Below are 7,860 nucleotides of genomic sequence, written 5' to 3' on the forward strand. Positions count from 1 at the left end.
TGGCCAGGCTGGAGTGCAGTGGCATGATCTTGGCTCACTGCAACCTCCGCCTCCTGAGTTCAAGTGATTCTCCTGCCTCAGCCTCCCAAGTAGCTGGGACTACAGGTGTGCGCCACCAGGCTCAGCTAATTTTTGAGTTTTTAGTAGAGACGGGGTTTCGCCATGTTGGCCAGGCTGGTCTCGAACTCTTGACCTCAGGTGATCCGCCCATCTCAGCCTCCCAAAGTGCTAGCATTACAGGCATGAGCCACCGAGCCCAGCCCTCAATCTGATGGTTTTATAAGAGGCTCTTTCCTGTTCGCTCGTTCACTCTCTCTCACCTGCCTCCATGTAAGACGTGTCTTTGCTTCTCTCTTGCCTTCTGCCATGATTTTAAGTTTCCTGAGGCCTCCCGAGCTATGCAGAACTGTAAGTCAATTAAACTTCTTTCCTTTATAAATTACCCAGACTCAGGTATGTCTTTATAGCAGTGTGAGAATGGAGTAATGGACTATCTTGTAACATATTAGAGAATTCACAATGGAACAAGATCTTGTGTGTTCAGGAAATGTGGGAAAGCAGAAGCTCCCACATTGCTTGGCAAATGAAAGTCAACCAGAGAAAGGCCTTTTGTAGCAGATATAAGAAAGCATACAGTGAAGGCCTAACCTCATTAGGCATCAGAAAATTTACACTGGAGAGAGGCCTTAAGAGTTCATGGAATGTGCTCATTGTTTAACACGGCATGATCCTAAGAGAAAATCTCTGAGAGTAACCTTTGAGGGAGCTCTAAGCCAGGATTTGAACCTCAGACATATGTGTATTCACACTGTAGAGATTACCTACAACTGCATGAGTGATCGGAAACAAATGGGGTCCTCATCTCTTTCCCCTTAGTGGTTTCAGCGTGGATATTATCCAGCTGCAGCCTAAAAGATCTGAGCTGGGGCCTGCTGTGGATTTCAAGAGGTCCCCATCCTTAATAAACAGTGTTGACCCCACATGGTAGCTGAGATGGATTTCTCCAACCAGCTTCCCAATCCACCAACCTTAGATATGCCCACCTCATGATGTTCTCATTTGTGCAGAGATAAATGCCATAGTGTTTAACCCTTCAATCTGTTCTGTTCATTGTGTGGGACTGATTGAGAAAAGAAGGGCTTTGCTAGCAGGGACCACCAACTTTATGTGCCTCAGAGTGGACAGCAGGATGGTAGAGAGTAGCTCTAAGTCTAGTTTGGCCTGTTTTGCAATGCTACGCAACATCTCTTAGGGAAAACTGTAGGGCATTGTGAGACTGATCTTGTGACCTGGATGTCAGGATCTCTGTGAGCCCTAAGCTCACCCTGATGAGGGAGTAGTTGGTGTGACGACCTCCAGTGCTTCTAGAAACAGCATAAGTTGAGTCCCTTTTTCCCAGAGGATGTGTCATATTCCATCAATTCTGTTGAGGGGTGGCTGTCTCCTAGGATCTCTATGCAGAGGACATTGCCCCTGAAATCTAAAATCTGGTAGGCATGTAAGACCTACAGGGGCTAAGCAGGAAACAGATACAGAAACACTACATAACAGAAACATTGGATAGTAGGGAGTAGTGGAGACTGGGAAACTAGAAGTTATGTGTGTACTCTAAAGGGGGATACACAAATTTAATGTAACTATGACTCTGCGATGAGGGTGTACAAAAATTCTCACGACCGGCTGAGCTCCTTTTCTCCTATGGCTGAGGCCGGTGTGAGAGCAAACAATCTGAAAGTTTGTGAATTCCTGTACCTCCCTGGGCTGTTGATATTTTGGTCATCACTGAACAGGCAGGAACCCCAGGACTGACAAAAGAGAGCTTGGAGTCGATCGTGCATCTTTTGTGACCCAGTCAGCATGTGGGAAGTGATGGCCTTCATTGCTTTCTAGTTTTTGCTGCCACTGAAGGAGGGCTGACTCAAGATATGGGAAGAGGGAGAGAGTTGAATAAATACAGGACTGATTGATTCAGATTTTTATGTGGAAACTTTTTTTTCTTAACACATCAATGATATATAATTGGCATACAATAAACTAGACATATTGAAATTGTATAATTTGATAAATTTTGACATGTATACACATGTCATAAGTTTCCTCATGCCCCTTACTAATCTCCTCTTATTCTCCAATACTTTATCCCCATGTGACCATTGATTGGTTTAATGACACTATACATTAGTTAGCATTTTCTGAAATTTTATATAAATGTAATCATATGGTATGTGTTTGTTTTTTATCTGTCTTTCAGTAAACTGTTTCTTTTTAGATATGGGGGGTACAAGTGCAGTTTTGTTATAGGGATATATTATGTATTGGTGAAGTCTGGGCTTTTAGTGTGACTGTCACCCAAATAGTTCACATTGTACCCAATAGACAATTTCTCATTTTTCACCTTTTTTCCCTTGTTTTGTGGTTTTATTTTCAACTTTTATTTTAAGCTCAGGGGGTCCATGTGCAGGCTTGTTACAGGGGTAAATTGCATATCACTGGGGTTTGATGTACAAATGATTTTGTCACCCAGGTAGTGAGCATAGCACCCAACAGAAAGTTTTTTTGTTTTTTGTTTTTCCCTTACCCTTCTCCCACACTCTCCCATCAAGTAGGCCCTGGTAGCTATTTTTCCCATCTTTGTGTTTATGTGTTCTCATTGTTTACCTCCCACTTATAAGTGAGAAGATGCAGCATTTGGTTTTCTGTTCCTGAATTAATTCATTTCTGATAATAGCCCCCAGCTCCATCCATGCTGCTGCAAAGGACATGATGTTTTTTATGGTTGCATAGTAATCCATGGTGTATACATACCACTTTCTTTATTCATTTCACTGTTGATGGGCATCTAGGTTGATTCATGTCTTTGCTATTGTGAATAGTGCTGCAATGAATATACAGGTGCATGTGTCTTTTTGGTAGAACGATTTCTATTCCTTTGGGTACATAACCAGTAATGGGATTGCTGGGTCAAATGGAAGGTCTGTTTTAAGTTCTTTGAAAAACATCCAAACTGCCCTCCTGAATAGCTGCACTAATTTACTTTCCCAGCAGCAGTGTATAAGCATTCCCTTCTCTCCACAACCTTGCCAATATCTGTTACTTTTTGACTTTAAAACAACCATTCTGACTGATGTGAGATGGCATCTCATTGTGGTTTGATTTACATTTCTCTAATCATTAGTGATGTTGAACCTTTTTTTTCATATGCTTGTTGGCCACATGTATGTCTTCTTTTGAGAAATGTCTGTTTATGTCCTTGGCTCAATTTTTTAAATGAGATTGGTTGTTGTTTTGTTTGTTACTTTGCTTAAGTTCCTTATAGATTCTGGATATTAGACCTTGTCAGATGCACAGGTTGTGAATATTTTCTCCTATTCTGTATGCTGTCTGTTTACTCTGTTGGTGGTTTCTTTCTCTGTACACTTCAGTTTAATTAGGTCCCATCTGTCTATTTTTCCTTTGTTTCAATTGCTTTTAGAGACTTTGTCATGAAACCTTTGCCAAGGCCTGTGCCCAGAATGATATTTTGTAGGTTTCTTCTAAGGTTTTTTATAGATTTAGGTCATACATTTAAGTCTTTAATCCATTTTGAACTGATTTTTGTATATGATGAAAGGAAGGGGTCCAGTTTCAGTCTTCTGCATGTGGCTAACCTGTTATCCCAGCATCATTTATTGAATGAGAGTCCTGTCCCTATTGCTTGTTATGGCTTACTTTGTCAAAGATCAGATGTTTGGAGATATGTGGCTTTATTTCTGGGTTCTTTATTCTGTTCTAGTTGTCTATACGTCTGTTTTTGTATCAATATCATGCTGTTTTGGTCACTGTAGCCTTTAAGTATAGTTTGAAGTTGGGTACTGTGATGCCTCCAGCTTTGTTCTTTTTGCTTAGGATTGCTTTGGCTATTTGGACTGTTTTTTGGTTCCATGTGATTTTTAGAATATTTTTTCTGATTCTGTGAAAAATGAAATTGGTAGATTGATGAAATAGCACTGAATCCATAAATTGCCTTGGGCAGTATGGCTATTTTAACAATATTGATTCTTTTTATCCATGAGCATGAAATGTTTTTCCATTTGTTTTGGTCATCTCTGATTTCTTTCAGCAGTGTTTTGTAATTCTTGTTGTAGAGATCTTTCCACTCCCTGGCTAGCTTTATTACTAGGTATTTTATTCTTTTTCTTGACTATTGTGTATGAGATTGCATTCTTGATTTGGCTCTCAGACTGGACATTCACTGTATATTATTGGTACATAGAAATGCTGATTTTTGTACATTGATTTTATATACTAAAGCTTTACTGAAGTTATCAGTTCTAGGAGCTTTTGTGCAGAGACTATGGGGTTTTCTAAGTATAGAATCATATCCTCTGCAAAGAGAGATAGTTTGGCTTCCTCTCTTCCTATTTGGATGCCTTTTATTTCATTCTCTTGCCTGATTACTCTGGCTAGGACTTCCAGTACTATCTTGAATAGGAGTGGTAAGAGTGAGTATCGTTGTCTTGTTCTGGTTCCCAAGGAAAATGCTTCCGGCTTTTGCCTGTCTGGTATAATTTTAGCTGTGAGTTTGTTATAGATGGCTTTTGTTGTTGCTTTGAGACAGGGTTCTTGCTCTGTCACCCAGGCTGGAGTGCAGTGATGCAATCACAGCTCACTGCAACCTCTGCCCTCCTGAGCTCAAGCGCCTCCCTCCTCAGCCTCTCGAGCAGCTGAGACTACAGGTGTATGCCATCACACCTGGCTAATTTTTGTGTATTTTGTAGGAACGGGGTTTTGCTATGTTGCCCAGGCTTGTCTCCACCTCCCAAAGTGCTGGGATTATAGGTGTGAGACACTGCACCTGGCCCATAGATGGCTCTTACTATTTTGAGGTCTGTTTCTTCAATGCCTAGTTTGTGGAGGGTTGGAAGGGTTGTTAAATTTTATTGAAAGCCTTCTGTGCATCTATTGAGATAACCATGTGGTTTTTGTTTTTTTGTTCTGTTTATGTGATGAATCACATTTCTTAATTTGCATATGTTGAGCCAACTTTGCATGCCAGATATAAAGCCTGCTTGAGTGTGGTGATCGTGGTGGATTAGCTTTCTGATATGCTGTTGGATTCAGTTAACTAGTATTTTGTTCAGAATTTTGCATTTATGTTTATCAGGGATATTGGCCTAACATTTTCTTTTTTCATTTTGCCTCTGCCAGGTTTTGGTATCAGGATGACGCTGGCCTCACAGAATAAGTTAGGGAGTAGTCCCGCCTCCTTGATTTTTTGGGAATAATTTCAGTAGGATTGGTACCAGGTCTTTTTACATCTGGTAGAATACAACTGTGAATCCACCTGGTCCAGGGCTTTTTCTGGTTGGTAGCTTTTTAATTACTGATTCAATTTCAGAACTCGTTACTGGTCTGTTCAGGATTTCAATTTCTTCCTGGTTCAATCTTAGGAGGTTGTATGTTTCAAGGAATGTATCCATTTCTTCTAGGTTTTTTAGTTTGTGTGCTAAGTTTTTAGTTCTTAATAGTCTCTGAGAGAATTTTGTACTTCTGTGGGGTAGGTGCTAATGTCACCTTTAACATTTCTGATTGCGTTTATTTGCATCTTCTTTTTTCCTTTATTAATCTAGCTAGTGGGCTACCAGTGTTGTTTATTCTTTTGAAAAACCAACTTATGGTTTTATGATCTTTGTATAGATTTTCACATCTCAGTTTTATTCAGTTCAACTCTGATATTGGTTATTTTTTTCTGCTGCTTTTCTTTCTTTTGGGGTTGTTTTTTTTTTCTTTTAGTTCCTCTAGGTGTGATGTTATTTTGTTAACTTGAGATTTATCTAACTTCTCGGTGTAGGCATTTTGCACTATAAACTTTCAACACTGCTTTAGCTGTGTCCCAAAGATTCTGGTATGTTGTATCTCTGTTTTAATTAGTTTCAAGGAATTTTTTTATTTGTCTTGATTTCATTCTTTACCTAAAACACATTCAGGAGAAGATTGTTTAATTTCCATGTAATTGTATGGTTTTGAGAGTTCTTTTAGGTATTGATTTCTGTTTCTACTGTGCTATGGTCTGAGAGTGTGGTTGGTATGACTTTTTTTTTAATTGTTGAGTATTGCTTTATGGCCAAGTATGTGATTGATCTTAGAATATGTGACATGTGCAGATGAAAAGAATGTATGTTCTGTGGTTGTTGGGTAGAGTATTCTGTAGATTTCTGTAAGGTCTATTTGGTCAAATGTCCAGTTTAGCTTCCAAATACCTTTGTTAGCTTTCTGCCTTGGTGATGCATCTAACACTGTCAGTGGGGTGTTGAAGTCTCCTGCCATTATTGTCTGGTTGTCTAAGTCTTGTTGTAGGTCTCTAAGAACTTGTTTCATGAATATGGGTGCTCCAGTGTTTGGTGCATATATATTTGGGATAGTTAAGTCTTGTTGAATTGAATCCTTTATCACTATGTGATGCCCTTCTTTGCCTTTTTGGATCATTGTTGGTCTAAAGTCTGTTTCGTGTGAAATAGCAATCCCTGCTCTTTTTTTTCCCATTTGCTTGATCTTTCTCCATCCTTTTACTTTGTGCCTATGGGTGTCATTGCATGTGAGATGTGTCTAATGAAGAGAATACACAGTTGGGTTTCATTTCTTTTTCCAACTTGCCACCTTGTGCCTTCTAAGTGGGGCATTTAGCCTATTTACATTCAAGGTCAATATTGATAAGTGAGGATTTGATCCTGTCATTATGTTGTTAGCTGGTTGTTATGTGGACTTTATTGTATAGTTGGTTTGTAGTATCAACAGGATATGTGCTCAAGTTGTTTCTGTGGTGGCAGATACTCATCTTTTGCTTCTAGGTTTAGCACTGTTTTAAGGACTTCTTGTAAGGCAGGTCTGGTAGTAATGAATTCCCTTAACATTTGTTTGTCTGAAAAAGATTTTATTTATCCTTCACTTAATGAAGTTTAGTTTGGTTGGATATTAAATTCTTGGTTCAAATTTCTTTCATTTAAAAATGCTGAATATAGGCCCCCAGTCTCTTCCAGCTTGTAAAATTTCTGAAAGGTCCACTGTTAGCCTGATCGGGTTCCTTTTGTGGGTAACCTGCCACTTCTCTCTAGCTGCCTTTAATGTTTTTCTTTTGTATTGACCTTGGAGAATCTGATGACTGTGTATCTTAGGGATGGTCATCTTGTATAATATCATCTCACAGGGGTTCTCTGAATGTCCTGAATTTGCATGTCAACCTCTCTAGTGTGGTTGGGGAAATGTTCATGGACAGTATCATCAAATATGTTTTCCAAGTTCCTTGTTGTCTCTCCATCTCTTTCTGGAATGCCAATGTGTTATAGGCTTGGTCTTTTTACATATCCCATATTTCTTGTAGGTTTTATTCATTTTTTAAAATTCTTTTTTCTTTATTTTTTTCTGCTGCATTGGTTCAAAGGAGTCGTGTTTGAGCTCTGAGATTATTTTCTCTTTTTTTTGTGGGATAGCAAATACTTATTTGAAGAACTTTTAGGATAAAATTTAGTTTACCTCTGATAAAGCTGAAGAAAAATGATTGCAGTTTTTATGCATTAAATGATAAACATTGCCTTTGTATTCTTTTCCCAGTTCTTCTACAATTTTTTCTATATCATCTTCTAGGAAGTCCGTGCTCCCTAAAACAACAACTTCTTTAAATTTAAATGTTTCTCCTAGTTCAGAAGCATTTCCTGGGGAAATTTCAAATATTCCAGAAAAGGGGTAAGGATGGCCACCATAAGCAAATTCTCTGCCATAGACTTCAATTTCTGAATGAAAAACTCCAATTCCAATGGATGAGGTATATTCCTTCATCCAATACGTGTCATACACGTTGAGCACCACTAACTGGTTAGCCCCCAT

Source organism: Pan paniscus, chromosome 20 (genome assembly GCF_029289425.2).
Source record: "Pan paniscus chromosome 20, NHGRI_mPanPan1-v2.0_pri, whole genome shotgun sequence".
NCBI classification, from domain to species: domain Eukaryota; kingdom Metazoa; phylum Chordata; class Mammalia; order Primates; family Hominidae; genus Pan; species Pan paniscus.